This window comes from Euprymna scolopes, chromosome 13 (genome assembly GCF_053919585.1).
Source record: "Euprymna scolopes isolate OS-2025 chromosome 13, ASM5391958v1, whole genome shotgun sequence".
NCBI classification, from domain to species: domain Eukaryota; kingdom Metazoa; phylum Mollusca; class Cephalopoda; order Sepiida; family Sepiolidae; genus Euprymna; species Euprymna scolopes.
In genome coordinates this window covers 4,291,487-4,310,948 of record NC_136494.1, presented here as the reverse complement: position 1 = coordinate 4,310,948, position 19,462 = coordinate 4,291,487, and the positions used below count along the sequence as shown (strand labels likewise).

General features: G+C 34.3%; 1 protein-coding gene across 6 annotated transcripts in view; it reads right to left on the bottom strand.

The window, feature by feature from the left end:
* The window catches only part of LOC145291923 (E3 ubiquitin-protein ligase LRSAM1-like), a 106,800-nt gene that overhangs the window by 58,852 nt on the left and 28,486 nt on the right, over positions 1–19,462 (bottom strand). Inside the window, exon 2 of one of the 6 annotated variants that reach the window (XM_080137775.1) lies at positions 9,710–9,753. The exons of 4 other annotated variants lie outside the window; for them this stretch is intronic. The gene's annotated coding sequence lies outside the window, so the exon portion shown is untranslated. Of the gene's footprint in view, positions 1–9,709; positions 9,754–15,931; positions 15,964–19,462 lie in introns of all 6 variants that reach the window. One more of the 6 variants, XM_080137776.1, reaches the window with a different exon arrangement.

Genomic DNA, 19,462 nt, shown 5'->3' with positions numbered 1-19,462 from the left:
GTAAAAACACTTGTGGGGGGGGGGGGGATGATTTATAGATTTTAGTTTTATTGGTTGCTTAAAATTCATTATTTTATCATCATCAGTGGAAAGTTTTGTTTTAAATAAAATCAATTAAAAAAAGATAAAAGGAATCGTTTTGGGCCTCGGCACAAATTTTTCCGATTTTGATACCCCAAAAAAGTTATGCTTTTTCCAATTTCAATTAATCATTCCAACACTATTATAATTTAGTAGCATTATACTTCCCAAATTCACTTGCCACCTGATATGGAGGGTAAATATCTGATTGGTTAGTTCAATCATGTGGTGACATAGAAAGGATTTGAAGTTAGATTTCAGTGAAACAACTTTAGAAAATTAAAAAAAAAAAAAAAAAAAATATCCAAGACTAGATTCTACTAGATATGAATATTTCAACCCCTCAATCTTTTCTCCAAGAGCTTGACAGACATCTTAGAACATGAAACAATCATTCATAAAACATTTTATATTTATACAGGTCAAAAATTTACATTTTTTTTTTCTGTCAATTTTGACATATTAAAATATTCCATTTTACAGTTTTCTTATAGTAAAATTAATAATGTTAATTTTCCTATCATTTATTAATCAGTTAACTATTATTGTAGTATACCTTTCTTTTGGACTCTTGGTCTTACTGAATTCCAGGACAAGAATTCATCTAATCTAGCAGATTAGCTTAGTGTTGTTAATATTAGGAACTCGTGACTTCTGGAAAATCTACAACAGTGTAGTAAATAAAGGGCAATCAACAATTCCCCCACTATCCAACAATCATGAGGTTGTTTGCACAGCAACCGAGAAAGCTAACATGCTTGCCCATCGGTTTGCCTTTAACTCTACTTTGGACCCAACAAACCACTCCCTCCCTGATTTTCCTTTGCAGACAGAAACTACACTAGATGATCTGAAAATCACCCCCTTCTCAAGTACATGATATCATAAAAAAAAACTAGATACCGCAAAAGCAGGTGGGCCTGATCTCATCCCGGTTGTACTATTTAAAAAAATGCTCCGCTGAGGTTGCTCCAGTTCTCTCCAAACTTTTCAACAAATGCCTTAACGAATTTTGCTCCCATGACTGGTGAAAAACTGTTCCTGTGCTGCCAGTTTACAAGAATTCTGGCAAATGACCCATTAAACTATCGCCCCATTTATCTCTTCCCTTTTTTCACCAAAATATTTGAGTCCATAATTAATCACGCTCTTGTCCACCACTTAATAGTTGATAAACTTCTGTCTGATCATCAACATGAATTTACATAAGCCCGTTCTACTGCAGATATCCTAACAGTAATCTCTGAACGTATATACCATCCTCTAGATAAGGCAGTGGAGAGGAGGGTGGTAATACTAGACATATCTAAGGCTTTTGACAGGGTATAGCACGATGGCCTTATGAAAATCATATCCCATGGTATTACTGGACAAATACTTAATTAAATTCTTCTTAAAGAAGAGAGGAATCCAGGTTGTTGTCAATGGTCATACGTCCAAACAATGATATAAAGCGGGTATACCTCAGGGACCGATCCTTGGACCGTTATTATTCCTGATATTCATAAATGATCTCCCTGATAAAATTGTTTCTGTATATTTGCCGAGGACACCACGCTCTATAAAAGGCATGAGGGGAAAACAAATGAACACATCCACGACAATGGCAGAAACCCTAGAAGACTTCCAGTCTGTAATGGAATGGGGACAAAAATGGATGGTAACATTTAATGCCAAGACTAAGTTTCCTTCAACAATTACAAGAAACCTTCTCAACCACCAAGAGCCATTGGCTAGAGATTACCTGAAAGTACTTCATTCATATTGAGGTTTAAATTAAGGCTTGGCATATCGAAAAGAGGGGATGACTTTCGAAAAGATCGGCGAAAAAAGCAATCCCTCTCTGTGAAAAAGTGCCCAGTTGAGGGTGAAGGAATTAATGTTTTTGGACGAAGGGTCGAACTGTTACAGGGAAAGGCTGTCCCCTTTCCATGTAAATAAGAAGAGTATTAGATAAGGTGAAAATGAGATTAGGATAAGCCGAGACTCGAACCTTGTAAGCAAGGTTAAGTATTGGAATGTTAGAATTTAGTCTATTGATAAATTCTATTAGAATAGTTAGATATTGTTTATATTGTAAAAAGAATTGATTGTTCATTCTTTTAGAAAACTGAATATTAAAAATGTCAGCTAAAGAATGAACAATACAAATTAAAAATATATTGTTAAAAAATAGGTTAGAATTATATCTTCAGAATTCTTTTGTTGTTAAAAGTGTGTTTGGAAAATATGCATACGAGGGGCGTGCAATAAGTCATGCCCCTGACCCACTTCCCATAGCAGTAGAGCAACAAAACTTGGCACAGTTATTAATCTTTCTCTACATAGGAATCAACCAGAAGTATGCATTTTTTCCATCATTTGATTCAGCTCTGGAGACCGTTTTTGTAGAACACCCCAGGTTGGTCCTCCAACCACGACGTGACTTCAGAAAACAAGGCTGCATTATCTGGGAAATGCTTCCTTTCAAAAACAACTTCATGGCTGGGAAGAGGTGAAAGTCAGAGGACGCAAGGTCAGGAGAGTAGGGAGGATGGGGCAGGATTTCATAACCACACGCCCGTGCTTCTGATCTTGCGACATGCGAGTTGTGGACCCGAGCGTTGTCCTGCACGAGGAGGGTACCTTTGCTGATCTTGCCCCGCCTCTTGATTTTGATAGCTTCCCTTAATTTCCTCAAAAGTGAAGCATAATACGCTCCTGTAATTGTGATACCCTTTGCCAGGAAATCTGTCATCACTACTCCGTCCTGGTCCCAAAAGACTGTGAGCATGACCTTGTCAGCAGAGGGCTGCACCCTTGCCTTCTTTGGAAGTGATGAGTCCAAGTGCTTCCACTTCATTGACTGGGCTTTGGTCTCTGGATCATAGTGATGGACCCAGGTTTCATCCTGTGTAATCAGTCTTTCGAAAAACTTTGACTCATCTTGGCACATCTCCAAATTCATCCTTGAGCACTCAACGCGTTCTCGCTTCTGGAATGGTGTGAGCAACCTGGGAATCCATCTGGCAGACACCTTATGCATATGCAAATGGTCGTGAATGATAGTTTCCACAGACCCTGTATTAATCTGGACATCTTGGGCTATTTGGCGAATAGTAATGCGCTGATCTTCCAAAATGGCAGCCTCAACTTGACGGGCAGATGCCTCATCAATGGTAGAAAGGGGGGGGGGCGACCAGGTCTGGGAGCTGTGTCCACAGACTTCCGGCCATGTTTGAATTCATGATGCCAGCGTTTTACAAGGTCATATGATGGGGCATTATCACCATAAGTTTCTTTCATTTCATCAAAAGCCTCCTGTCGTGTGCGTCTTTTCAAATACAAAAACCGGATCACTGCTTGACATTTCACACCTGACTCCATTCTAACACCTGTAAAACAGAAACCACAATTAGTTCAGAGCTATAATTTGCCACATAACCCGTAGAGATATAAATCATTGCACATGCAAAATTTCAGCTAGATCAGACAACTGGAAGTGAGTCAAGGGAATTACTTATTGCACGCCCCTTGAAGCCATGTGAATTGGTCACGTTTGGAAAATACTTCTGACGTCATAGACGAAGGGGGATTCTCAATATAGAAGCTAGAGTTAGTCAGAGAGTCAGTCTGGGAGTCAGCAGAAGAGTAGAGTCGAGAGCAGTTGAGTTGGGTGAGTCGGAGTCAGTCCTTTGGAAGCAAAAGGAAGAACATTAAACTATGTAGATCCCAAATTTGAATTCTTGATGTAATCAATCATCATTGTTTTTGTAACTGCTGTCATGTGTCATCTTTCAACATTCAAAAGGTAATGTGTTAAACATTTAGTAATGAACATTGTGCAACACTTACAAGATTATGTACCTCCCCCTCCTGTGTTAAGAACTTGTATACATCTCCAGTCAGTATATATATGAAGTCCCAAGCATCCCAGAACTGTATAAATGTCTCTCCCTCATCATCACTATCATTATATGTATTGCCCAATATGACCCCCCCCCCCCCGTCTTTCTTTAATATGAAACCCCCACTATACAACTGAGCTTCAAAATGATACCGATCTCGTGAAAATCCATTGCCTCTGTCAAAAGTTTTAGGCAGACATACATACATACAGACAGGACTTATATTATAGATGGAGGGTTTTCTTTCTAAATTACTTTCAGACAGTTGAAGTTGTCAGAGTTGCTAGTCGCTTCCCAATGTAAATCTTTCTAATTATTTATTTTTTTTAATCCTCATTTCAATAGAATATTGGTAACTTATGGAGTTAAAAAAAAAAAAAAAAAAAAAAAAATCAAAAAAAAAAAAATCAAAAAAAAAGTCGAGAGGGGGCGAGTTAAAAATAAACTTTAGAACAGAAACCTCTTAGCAAAAGTAAATGAAAGAATAAAAAAAACCTGTGAAAAACATTAAAAATGGAGGAGTTCCACAATTATAAATATCAGGTTTACCAATATGAGAGGTCTGGCTACATGAAAAAAAAAAATGATGCCAGATGTTAAAAACAACAAAGACATTAGTAAAAGTGAAATGGTTAAAAAATCAAATTGAAAGAACAAAAGTCTCAAACAGAAATGTTAAAAGGAAATAAGTCGTTATAGAAAACCAAAAAAATCATGGAAATAGATTTGCATTTATCTTTCTATATTCATCAGAAGACATGTATGTATGTATGTGTGTATATATACATACATACATACACACATAAATACATACACACATATATATATATATATATCTCCACTTTGTGTTTGTATGTTTGCCCGCATTTTTAATCTTTTCAAGGGAGACCATTATATGAAAACTTCCAGCATCAAATGGCTCTGATGTTGTGGAGGCCATATACTACACTTTGGTCTTAGCCAAAATACCAAGGACCTATAAAAAAAATTTTGTGACTAGGCATTTTTAAACGAACAAAACAAAAAATTTAAACAAAAATAAAGAAAATGATACCAGATGTTAAAAGCATCAAAGACGTTAGCAGAAATGAAATTATTAAAAATGAAATTAATAATAGCATTCTTAGACCATCCATATATGTTAATTCCGTTGGAAAATTTAGATAAAATAACAAAAATGAAGAAAAAAATGCACTTAACCCGTTAGCGGCCGAATTAAGGGAAATATTTAGATGTAAAGCTTTTCATGAAAACTAAGTCTATGGACCCTTAACATCAGGATTTAAAATGGAACACATACATCAAATCCGTCATCAAGGTTAGAAAAAAAAAAAAAAAAAAAAGTTGGATCATTCTACTGCTCCAGAAGGTATCGCATTCCTGAGACAATCCCCTACTTGTATATGTCCTGAAAAGGAGTACTGTTGTCACATCTGGGGAGGAGCTGCTCAGAGCACCCTTTCCTGCTTTGAGAGAGTTCAAAATCGAAATCTAGTGGGCAATGCCCTTTTGTCTTCCCACAAAAGAGACATTGTGAGCATATATCTGCTCTATCGTTATTTTTCATGGCAGGTGCCCGATTGAGTTTTACTCTATGATTCCTCCTTATAATGCATTTGCAGGAAACACCCAACTAGCTACAACCATTATCCATATCAAGGGGATCTTATTTGGGCTGCGAATATGATGTTATTTTGAATATTTATTCAGGATTTACTTGCAGGAAAAAATATCTTTATGCCAGTTTTTCTCAACGAACTCTTATTCTTACCATCTACATCCTTATTTCTCATGTGTATATATATATACATTTTTATGTAAATAAATCTACATTCTTTCACTAATATATATCAGTATGTTTTCGTCATCATGCGGCCTTTTGCTTTTCAATCCATTAAGCCATTCAATCCATAAAACATGGAACATGGGATCCCAATTATATAAACAGGCCATCCTGTCCCCCCCCCTACGATCCGGTACATACCGATATATGAACATAAGTTGATATAGATAGAGATGAAGTAATCATGAAATGTGTCGTAGATTAAAAAAAAAAAAAAAAAAAAAAAAAAAAAAAATGGTCTTGTAATATCTTTGGAGAAATGCAAAGTCACAAATTGGGTAAAAAAAAAAAAAAAAAAGAAACTAAGGATTAAACAAAATACAAAACTTTGCAAATTCATGAAGATTGCCAATGCTGTTTTGATAGAAATAGATAAACTTGGCAAAAAAAAAAAAAAAAAGAAAGAAAGAAAAAGAAAAAAGAAAGAAAGAAAAAGAAAAAAGAAAGAAAAGAGAAAAAAAAGAAACGCCCCCTCCCCTCACAAAAAAGAAGAGAAAAAAAAAATTATTTTAAGAATGTTACTTTTTTAAGCTTTAGTCATTGTCCCAACCAACTTACACAACAACAAAACACTATTTCCAAGCCAACAAAAATTACTCAAGAAATACTAGTCGATTTACCCAGCGTTGCATGACTATCAAACACGTTATTATATTAAACGTGAGTTTATCAACGTTTCTTTCTCCCAAGACCTTTTTCCTATATTTTTAAACACAAAATACATGCTAAAATATATAACTTGTAATTGTATTCTTAGTATCGCCCACACTGAGGATTGAACCCTCAACCTCCAGACGTGTCTCAGAACTGAATTTTTACTTAATAGTTTATCTGTTATCAGCCAATCTATCTCATCTGTCTATAACCGAAACTGAAAACATATCTCCATATAGATAGATATATATAAATATTATTTCAATTTAATTTAGATAAACAAAATTACCATTAGGTGCGACAACAAATCTACTGTTTCAGTCTAAAAAGACTTCATCAGGTGACAAAAACAACCTCTGGTCACATTAAGCCATGATCCTTAAGTTTTTGTTTACCTAAATTAAATATATTAGGGTGTCCGGAAAATAATGGCCATTTCAGGAAGTCTGTTTTGAAATTGGATTTTATCATAGGATTTTTATTATATTTCAGGTAAACATCAACATTGATTTATATGTGCTCTTTAATAATTTCTTACTTTTTTCTTTCAGAAAACGTTTTATGAGTGAATGAGCCCATAATTTGGAATATGAGAAAAGAAGACTTACGATTACTTTTCCTGCATGAGTTTAAGCTTGGTAACAATGCTTCTCAAACAACTGCAAATATCAATAGGGCATGGGGAGAAGGCATCACAAGTGATAGAACAGTAGAAGGTGGTTTCAGAAATTTCGTAGTGGTAATGAGAGCCTTAAAGATGAAGAAGGTAGAGGACGGCCATCTAATCTTGACAATGAAAATTTGAGAGCCATTGTTGAGCAAAACCCATGGCAAAGTGTCAGGGAAGTGTCTCGAGAACTTGGTGTCAGCAGTTCAACAGTGTCGGACCATCTGAAGCAAATTGGCAAGGTGAAAAAGCTCGACAAATGGGTCCCACATGAGCTCAATGAAAATCAACAAGCTCGACGTTTTGAAGTGTGTTCGATGCTCTTTTTGCGAAACATTAATGATCCATTTCTTGACCGAATAGTCACCTGTGACGAAAAGTGGATCCTTTATGATAATCGGAAACGATCAGGTCAATGGCTTGATTGTAATGAACCACCCAAACATGTTCCAAAGCCAAAGTTTCACCAACAGAAGATTATGCTGACTGTTTGGTAGTGTGCAATTGGTGTTATTCATTACAGCTTTCTGGATGCTAATCAGAGCATCATGGCAGAGGTTTACTGCAATCAACTCGAAGAAATGCATCATCATTTACAAAAATTGAGACCTACATTAGTGAATAGGCGTGGTCCAATCCTGCTCCACGATAATGCGCGGCCTCATGTTGCGAGAATGACACTGCAGAAACTCACACACTTGGGATACGAAACACTACCACATCCTCCTTATTCTCCAGATCTTTCACCCACAGACTACCATTTTTCAAGCATTTAGCCGCTTTTTTAAGCAACAAAACTTTCAGATCTAATGCAGAGGTTGAATCTTTTTTCAAAGATTTCTTAGCATCTAAGCCAAAGAATTTTTATCAACGAGGCATAAATGATCTAGTTGATAGATGGCAAAAATGCATGGCTGATCAAGGATCATACTTTGACTAATTTCAATGTCTAGTGTCACCTATTTGATTAATAAATTCTTTTTCTCTAAAATTGGCCATTATTTTCCAGACAACCTAATATATATATATATATATATATATATATATATATAACTTCAAAATTTTTTTCCAAGTTTACAAATTGAATAATTCTGTAAACTTAAAGCAAGTATAAATATTAATATTTATAGGATAATCATAACCAGATAAAAATGCTCAATATTTGAGATATTGAGATAGAGCATTGATATAACTAGTGTTGAGATGATTAATCGGAATAATCAGAACTTTTATGACCAGGCAATGCCGGGAAGTATGCTAGTATATATATATATATATATATATATATATATACACACCCCATATTTAATTTGTAAGTCTAACATAATATACAAAAAGTATTATTAATGAGAAAAAAAAATAATCGGTGGCTTGATGAAAATTATGCAGTGTTTGAGAGTTTTATGAGAGGATTTAATTGCAGGAGAATGAAGGGTGTTGCTACTTTCTTTGTCAGATTACCTATTTACGAGTCTTTAGTCGGATTAAATGTAATAATTTGTAACTAGATGAAATACAAGCATACTTTGGTTAAACACGCTTTAGAAGTTGCTGTAAGTGGTGAGTTTTTAAGATTTGCAGAGGAAATATTTGGTTATTATTCAATAATTGCCAAAGTTGCGTAGGAAGAAAAAGTGACATTATTAGAAAGTGTTAGTTTTACTCATTTAGAACTGCTTTAAAGCATCACCACTCATTTTGTGACCAAATTTCAAATAATTTTTACAGTTCATAGGTCAGCTTCTCAGCTTATATTTTGAAAAGAAATTTTAAATTTTCGTTCAGTAGAACAAAAGTTATAAAATTACTGCTTTCAAAAATTCTCAGAATGTGTCAGGAACGGAAAGACTTTTTTTTGTTTTTATTGGCTGTTAGTTACCATAGCAACCAAATCTGTTACGCTACCTCAAATCGGCTGGGATGATGACGTAATAGGATATAAAACCTGTTGCTAATAATTCACCACTGTCCTGATCTATCGCTCAGCGGTATTGTCACTAAGATTTCACAGGTAACAAGCGAAACAGAGAGAGCAAATTTTATTTCAAAGCAAAGCCTGGAAAAATCATGGATTACATAGAAAAATGAGAGCATGAAAAGTAATATGGTTAATATTAAACATGGAAATGTACAATAAATAGTTGTTAAAACTGGAAAAGAAAAAGCCAAGATATTCTAGTAAAAAATATAATAAATTTATAACTTAAAATATTGCAGTATTAATTAAGAATCGATTATATAATGTTAAATTGAATTTTTGTTTTTAATTCTTACTGCTGCAATATTTTTAGTTATTAATTTATTATATTTTTTACTAGAATATCTTGTCTTTTTCTTTCCCAGTTTTAACAACTAGTCTTTTACTTTTCCATGTTTAATTTTAACCATATTACTTTTCATGCTCGCATTTTTGTATATATGGATATAATAAATATTTCATTCATAACTTTGAACCAAATCTTTATTCATGTAGAAAAAAAAATAACCATTTTAGTAATTACAGTACAAATTTATTTAGCTTTTAAATATGAGCGTAAAGAAAAGAAAAGAAAGAAATCAATTTGCCTTTCCACTTACAGTTTAGAAATAGATCTCAATGGCTGAAAATCAAGTCAGTCCCTCTAAAAAAAAAGAATATTTGAAAAACAAAAAAAAAATTATATATCTGAAACTTTTTCTTTTATATTGCAATTAAATGCTGCTCTGTTGAGCCGTATATTATTCAAGCAACGTCAATTGTGATTGTGTGTAGATATAAAGAGTGCCCAAAATAATCTGACACATTTGTAAGTAAAAAAAAAAAATTTTTTTAATTAAAAATTTAAACAAGCCGAGCATGCGGGGCCCCTCTTCACAAGTGAATAAATTTGTTCTGGCAAAAATTTACTTTCACCATGACTAATGTTTCTACATAACTTTTTAAAAATTCAAAGAGTGGTTATTAAGAAAAGTGCAAACAAAAGAACATATGATTTCGGGGCAATTTTGTGTGCCTTAGTGAACCATTTTTAATTATTGTTGAAGTAAATGCCACAAGAATATTGTTCCTCTTTTTGTTAAGGGGTCACTTTCTAACATTCTCCAAGTGGGGGGAAGGAAGTTCATAGCATCACAATTCACCGTTGTACTTTTGATCTTCCTTTGTCTTGTACTTTTTTTTTTTTCTACCATATCGCTGGAGATGATGGTGGCTAAGTGCATAATGACACAATCTGACAATCCGGGTGGACCAAATTCGAATCCAGTTCGTTCCACAGAAATACTTTCCCTTAATGTTGTCTCTTTTATAAGTACTTGATGTCTTTCTAGAAATAATTATAACTAGAAAGATATCAGGGAAATGAATGCCAACAATAATCATCGATTCATACAAAATGAATGAATGATGCTCAACAACAGATGCTAAGTATAACAAGCAGGCATTTAAGTCTAAACAAGCTTATATTGAACTTTTCAGCTTTGTAACAACTGTCAAATAGTGCAGTTTAAGGCCTTTAACATATGTAAATTTGAGTTCTGTACCATGCAAAAAAAAAAAATAAATAAATAAAATAAAAAAATAACCAAGTCCATCATTTGCCCCCCCCCCTCCCAATGTAGCCCCAAAAGTCCCCAAGGCCTTAACATATTTAAATTTGAGTTCAGCACCATGCAAAATTGCTAAATAAACGTACACAGAAAATTTTCAACAAATATGGTAAAATAGTCTCAAAAATGGAGTGTTTTTATTAGCCGTAAAAGAGCCCCTGGGGCACACCCAAGAGTTATTGCGAAGTATAAACAAACAAAATTATATAGAAATCAGTTCGTTACAACTTTTATAAAAATTTTATAAAAACCTAAGCAATCAATTTACAAAAGTGTCAATTTTAGCCATTTTAACCCGAAAGGCACCCCTAGGAGGGAAACTGGCATTTTCCCAGAAAATCAGTTCTGTTACTTTTTACTCATATCATGTTTAATGTTTGTGCAAAATTTTTAAAAATTCAAAGGCGCAGTTATTGAGAAAAATGCGGACAGATGAACAGACAAGGGTGAATTTACAGGTCTACCCTCCTGTCAGAGGACCAAAAAATAGAGCCAGACAAAAATGCTGTATTATTTAACCCTGCTCAATTTTTTGCAGATATTTTCTCTTTAGTAAATATTAGGTTGGTACAAAAACAATATCGTTTTTTCACATGTTACTTATAGAAAACCATGTTATATAAGTAATAATTACTTATATATAACCATGTTATATATCATTTTGAAGCGCGTTTTTCGCTCTATCGAATTATGTTATTCATTACCATTCTCAATATCTTCATTTTTTTTTTTGCAGGCTTTTCAACAGCATGGACAAAATTCAAACCAGCACAATTTTCTTGTTCCAGTTAAAACTAGGCCGAAAAGCTGCCGAGATAGCTTGTGATATTAATGATTTGTTTGGCCCAGGAACCACTAACAAACGTGTGGCACAATGGTGGTTCAAGAAATTTTGTAATGGTGAGGAGAGCCTCGAAGATGAAAATGGTCGCAGTCGGCCGATCGCAGTTCATAACAAATATTTGAAAGTCTTAGTTGAAGCCAATCTCCGCAAAATCACACAGAAAGTTGCTGTTGAACTCGAGGTCAACCACTCTACAGTCATTTGTCATTTATAGGGAAGTCAAAAAAGTTGGTTAAATGGGTGCGGCATGAATTGAAGTATAATAAAAAAATTGTCATTTTGAGGTGTGTTCTATGCTTTTTCTGCGCAACAAAAACGACCCATTTCTCAAATAAATTGTGGCGTGTGATGAGAAGTGGATCGTCTACGACAACTAGCGACATTCGGCACAGTGGTCGGATGCTGGAGAAGCTCCACAACACTTCCCAAAGCTGAAATTGCACCAAAAAAAAAAAAAAAAAAAAAAAAAAGTTATGGTGACTGTTTGCTAGTCTGCAGCCAGTCGCATCCATCACAACATCTTGAATCCGGGCGAAACCATTACGGCGGAGAAGTACAGTTGACAAATTGACAAAATGTACCAGAAGCTCCAACGTATGTACCCGAGATTGGTCAATATGAAGTGACCATTCTACTCCATGACAACACTTGCCACATATTGCTCAACTGACCCTGCAGAAGCTGAGCGAATTGGGCTACGAGACTACTGCATCTGCCATATTTACGGGACCACCAGTTTATCACTTTTTTAAGCATCTTGGCGACATCTTGCGCAAAAAATGCTTCAAAAGCCGAAATGATATTGAATTGGCTTCCAATGACTTCATCACTTCCAGAACTCCGAATTTCTATGCTAATGGGATAAATAAATTTGTTTCTCGTTGGCAAAAATGTGTTGATTCTAACGCTTCTTATTTCGACTAATAAAGTTTATTATGAAACCAGTTATGATTTTTTAAGTCGAACGTCAAAAAACAATATTACTTTTGCACTAACCTAATATTATAGATTTTTATCTTTTTGTTTTATTTTGCAAATATTTGCTTTTTCTGATTTTTGCAGATTCCAAATAATGCCAATTATGTTTATGAAGGGAGTAGGTGATTAGTTTTACTAAAATTAATTTCATAAAACAATATTTTTTAATTCTTATGTTTCAATTTTAATAACGTCAAATCATTTTTAAAACCAAATTAGATGCTAAAGATATTCAGTAAATGAAAACTATATAAATCAAATATTTCGGTTGTTTCCAGCCTTCTGTAGTGAGTTAGAGACATTTTTTTTTGTTCATTATCAAGTTATAACAATGAATGCTGATGATAGCCAATCTCTCCTTTCCAAATGGAAACAGTTAATATCTAGATATTGTGTAGAGAGCATGCTAATGATGGCTAATAGATCCTATATATATAAGAATAATAGTATAGTTATGTTACAAGATCTAAATATTTATTTTTCCTGCAAAACAGTTCCTCTAGCATTTTAAAATTTGGGTACATTTTTTACAGATCCATTTTGTTATGCAGAAACAAACGACAGTTATTTTGTCAATACCATCTCTTCTCATGCATACACTCTTCATAAAAATTAGAAATTCTTTGCTTAGATAGAAAAAAAAAAAATGCATGACACTACAAAAAGAAAAAAGTTCATAGAAGGTTCAACATAGTGTGTTTGTTCCGGCAGCCATCTGCACAAATGAATAAACATTGATATATTATATCTATGTGTGGGTACGTATAACATACATATGACTAATATTTTTTTGATAAATATAAAACTAATATATATATATATATATATATATATATATATATATATATATATATTAGTCAAATGCTTTAACTTTCACGAAATCCAAACTAGATAAAGTAAACAACACCTCAAAGTTAGATAGATGAAAGGTCTGCTAGAGATATTGTTATGTTTTGTTTGTTTTTATCTTTTAGGATTGAATTTCGTTTCAAAATTTCTATTATATAAAAGTCACTGTGTGTGTGTGTGTGTGTGTGTCTGAGTTCCTTCCTCATAAGCTCAGCCGTTTCAGAACTTACCTTTTACAAATTTTACACAAAGCTAATATATATGTCTGGCAGTGTTCTTGGATAGGTTTTGTACAGAAATTAATCTGATAAGCACTGAAAATTAAAAAAAAATTTGTTTGTAAAAATAGTCTTTCTTTCTTTCTCATCGATAAAAAAAAAATAATAATTTTTATAGGGGAATATTTTATGTTACACCGGATAAGGGAGATATTAAAATCTCAGCAAATCATTTCTTCTTAGAAAACAAAAAAAAAAAAACAGAATTAATGTCATCTGGAGATATAGCTCAGTAGTAGAGCATTCGACTATAGATCGAATGATGCCTTGTTCAAGTTTTTTTTTTTTTTTTTTTTTTTTTTTTTTTAAATCTTTTAGGGTCGAATTTGGTTTCAAAATGATTTTATATTTTCAATTCTGCATAGAAATATTGGATCGGGCAATAATTTGTTTTATTTGTTGATATTTGCAAAATAAAAATAAAAAACAAAACAATCATTTTTGTTCATAGACCTATTTCAATGTAAGACAGAACGTATCACAAGCATTTTGGTAATGATTACAGAGCTAAAAAGTTCAAGATAACCCTAAACAACATAAATTTTTGCTAATTTCTATTACAACACAATCAAGAAACCCAACACAGACACCAAATTTTACAATATTTATATCTTTCCAATCACTTATTCAATATCTTCTATTAATAGATATTCCAGCCTTCATTTCTAGATATTAGTTTCTAAACTTAATTTACATATATATTTACATATTATAAATTTATACACATATATAAAACGAGTTAAAATGAGCACAAAATGGCCGACATAATGTGGGTGAATACCTTTGGCAAGCTTTATTTGTCTACATAAGATGATTAAAACTATGCATCACTAGTCGGGGGGGGGCAAAGTAGAGGTAGGAGGATGTAACATGGGATTGCAGAGGGGAGTTGAGTTCATGCAACCTGCATGCATAAAGTGTATGTGGGAGGATGACCTGGTGGTATAAAGAGGACATGAGAGCAGTAGAAGTGGGAGGATGCAATCTTGGAGTACAAAGTAAAGGTGGGAGGAGGAAATCTGTTAAATTTTAATGATGGATGTAACATGGCGGTGTAAGTGAGAATGAAAGAATGCAATCTGGGAATCCGAAGTGGTGAATGCAACCCCGGGGTGCACGGTGGTAGATGCAACCCTGGGTTGCACGGTGGTAGATGTAACCTTGGGGTGCACGGTTGTAAATACAACACAGGGTGCAACTTAAATGTAAAAAATATTGATAGGAGGATACAAACTGGGGTGCAAAGTGAAGAATGCAACATGGGTGAGCAAAGTGGAGGTGGGAGGAGGCAATCTGGAAATCCTAAGTGGTGAATGCAACCTAGTGGCGAATGGTGGTAGATGCAACATGGTGTGAACGGATGTCGGTGCAACATGGCATGCACGGATGTAGGTGCAACATGGCGTGCACGGATGTAGGTGCAACATGGCGTGCACGGATGTAGGTGCACCATGGCGTGCATGGATGTAGGTGCACCATGGCGTGTACGGATGTAGGTGCAACATGGCGTGCACGGATGTAGGTGCAACATGGCGTGCACGGATGTAGGTGCAACATGGCGTGCACGGATGTAGGTGCAACATGGCGTGCACGGATGTAGGTGCACCATGGCGTGCACGGATGTAGGTGCAACATGGCGTGTACGGATGTAGGTGCAACATGGCGTGCACGGATGTAGGTGCAACATGGCGTGCACGGATGTAGGTGCAACATGGCGTGCATTGATGTAGGTGCAACATGGCGTGCACTGATGTAGGTGCAACATGACGTGCATGGATGTCGGTGCAACATGACGTGCATGGATGTCGGTGCAACATGGCGTGCATGGATGTAGGTGCAACATGGTGTACACTGATGTAGGTGCAACTTCAATGTGAAAAATATTGGTAGGAGGATGCAACCTAAGTGTTCAAAGTGGAGGTTGGAGGAGGCAATCTGGGAGTGCAAAATTGTGGGTGCAACATGTGGGGTGTAAAGTGGAAGTGAGAGAATGCAATCTGGGAATTGTAAATGGTGAATGCAACATGGGGTGGTGAAAAATGATAGATTCAACTTGTGTAAATATTTATATGAGGGTGCAACCTGAGGGTGCAAAGTGGTTGTAGGAGAATGACTGGTAGTGTAAAGTGCGGGTAGAAATATGACTTGTGACTACAAGATGGATGATGGACTGAGAACTACTGATCTATATTTAAAACACTTTTACGATGAAATTGACAACAGGAATACAAAAATGACAATAGCAAAAACAAGAAATGTTACCTGGTAATGTCTAGATGAATTTATATGGAATACTGGAAAGACATTAGTAAGGAAACGGAGAAATATTTTTTAATAAAAAATACTTTTATGATCAAAGAAAATAAGAAAATCTATAACAGAAATCAATATAAAAAAAAATAATTGATTTATATTAATTTTATATTTAAATGTTTTAAAATTATCTTTATATGTGGATGCGATATACTGAGTCACTTGAACATCTTTTACAAAGATTATTTAGCTTGACAGACATGATACAACCCTAAGTCCACCTGGCCCCATCACCACAGCACAAAAGCAAATTGTTGCAACTATATTTCAAAATAGAAGTTAAAAGAAAACAAATCATAATGTAGTCAAGTTAAGTAATATATGGTTATATGCTTCGAAAAAATTATTAGCAAAAATAAAGGGACGATTGCAATATTTTTTTCAATTCCGATACAATTACCGATTTCAATTCTTTCTAAAATCTCTATGTATTTAACTATAAAATTGTTATTTTTCACGATTACCGTAAAAATACATGTTAAATGTGCAGATATTTTCTTAAACATAAGGATACACTTGTGAGGGATGATCTATCGATTTTAGATTTACTAATAGGTTAAACTCAGATATTAACTATTTTAGTATTACTATCAGCGGTAGAATATTTTTATTTAAAGAAAATCAAATAAAAAAGCCAATTAAAAGAATTGTTGTTGGCATCGGAAAATAGGCACAAATTTTTCTGATACCGATACCCTAAAAAATTCTGATTAATCGTCCCAACACTAATATATATATATATATATATATATTAAATGAAAAATAAAAGTTATATATAACTTGATTATATAATCAGAACAATAAGGAAAAGTTAAGGGGGAATTTAAAAAAGTTCATTTTCTCCATTCACCTTTCTTTATTGATAAGATGATATAATTAAGTTATATATAACCTTCATTCCTCATCTTTCATTTAATATTATTGTTTGCTCCTTAATAGTGTTGAGCTTTTCTTATAAGTTTGGCTTTGTTAAAGAATTACTCTTCAATAAAATTATATGTATGATTTTCAGAATGTGAGAGATTGTATATAATAAATTCCACAGCCAAACAACATCGGAGCTCACAAGAGCCATGACAGTCAACGAACCAGAAGTTGTGTCTAACTGATGAGCCCAAATGAGTGCGAAACTCTAGTCTTGGACTTCCGGTTCGTTGACTGTCATGGCTCTTGTGAGCTGCGACGTTGTTTGGCTGTGGAATTTATTATATATATATATATATATATATATATATATATATATAAACTAAACAAATAAATTTAAATTCTGGAGTCTACATTTATATAAACTAGTTGTAGGTTGCTCGACGTTGCCCAGTCGTAAAATATGCATAAATATTACATTTTACTTAATGCAGAAACTGAGACATGTGTATGCAAGTATTTTTTTTTCCTTAACAAATCACTTCTTGTAATTACAAAGAAAAAAAAAAAAACTCAAGCTGAAATCTAAACCAAAACCAAAAGTCAATGAGTAAAGAACAATAACTATTACAACAGTGTAACCCGTTCTTTAAAAGAACTGAACGAGTAAATTAAAGATGCAAGTCTAATCTGATTTTATTATTTGCATTGAACTATGTAGCACAATATTATTTTCTGGGTATTAATTAGTACTTATTAATTTATCTCATTTGTGTCAGTTCTATATTTAATATACAATAGACACTATTTTCATAGAAATTGTAATAAACTCATATTTGCTGCATGTTATTGAGAGAGAAAAAGAAAAACTAATTTTTTGCATTATACAGAAAAATATCAGCCTTGTCAAAACACTTGTTAATTAAATATAGCTCTCATTCCATGGAATTTCCCTAGGTCACGCTAGTTATATCTTGTTTTCGAAATACAAAAACAAAATTCAACACTTTAAAAAATGAATCCAGTTTTCGAAAGGCAAATTTTGATCATGAACGATTGAATTTTGGTGCATTGCTATTGATCGATTTATAAAAAGGAAACGAGAATAAAAAAATCAATCGTAACATGTCAAGGATTTATCGAGCGATTTACCAAGGGGTATTGTAACAATATAACTATCTACTTATGAAGATCAGTCTTTTACAGTTATGTATGGCACAAATAACAAGCGTTTTTCTTCATCTCTCATGAAAACTAGCCCAGTCTAAAACATTACCATGAACCACAAAAAGACAGATATATTTTTAAATTTCTCTTTTGTCTCTCTCACATGCTAACACTCCCAAAACTTCCCATCCAGACCCCCAAAATGCCAACACTTCCTGCCCAGACCCCCCAAAATGCTAAAACTTCCCGCCCAGACCCCCCCCAAAATGCTAAAACTTCCCGCCCAGACCTCCCAAAATGCCAAAACTTCCTGCCCAGACCCTTAAAATGCCAAAACTTCCTGCCCAGACCCCCCCCTCCCCCAAATGCCAAAACTTCCAACTCAGAGAGGTAGAGAACCTTGTGAAAGGATCGAGAGGAAGAGAACCTCATGGAAGAATGGAGATAAGTAAAAAAAAAAAAAAAAAGATAAGCTTCTGCTGTGAATGGTTAGAAAGATCTCTGGTGGGGAAGGGAGTTAGCTTGAGAAAAAAAAAAAAGAAGGTTCTTGAGTGTTTAAAAAATTGCTGACATGGTCTTTAAAAATCCTGAAAGCAACTTCATGTCCTAAGATGAAGTACCGTTGCCACATCTAGGGAGATGCTGGTAAGAGTACTTTTTCCTGCCTTAACAGAGCTCAAAACCGGCTTCAAAATCCAGTGGGTGAAGCCCTCTTTTCTACTCTACTTCCTCTTTCTAACTGGATAGATGCAATGAGTTCATCTCTGCTCTATCGTTATTTTCATGGCAAATGGTCTCAACTGAGGTTCTGTCTTTTATAAAAGTAATGTTTTTTAGCAGTGATGTTTTCTAGGAATGACATTCCTGTAATATAGTGCATACGAGTGCATGGGATAATAGCAGCAGCAGCGAAGAATGACTGGCTTGCAAAGAGATTGGCAGCAGTAGCAAAAAAAAAGCACATATGCAAATTAGGAAGTGGGCACAGGAAGAAAAGGAAAAAAAGGAAAAAAGAAAAAATGCACCATGTGGTCGGGGAAAAACAAAATCGACATAAAAAAAAAATAAATAAATAAAAATGGACATGTAAAGTCGAAAGCAAAAAATGGCCGACTACTACAGCCGGTGTGTAATGGAGCAGAAGTGAGAGACTCTTTAAGTCTTGTCGAGATGGGAAAGTAACAGTAATAAAAAAACGAGTCAGATTTATTTATTTTTGCTTGTTTGTTCCTTTGAGTTTCCCACCCCCGTAAATTATCCATTTCCACCTTATTTACACTAACTATTAACATGCTGTTGTCTCAATTTTTACTGTACAATCATTAACCCTAATCCTCAAGTAGATTTTGGGCCTTGATAAGTGGTGATTCCTATGTATAAAAAAAAAATTGGGCTGCTTCCTGGCTGAATATAACATTGTCGTTTTCAAGTCTAATGTAAACAAGTTCC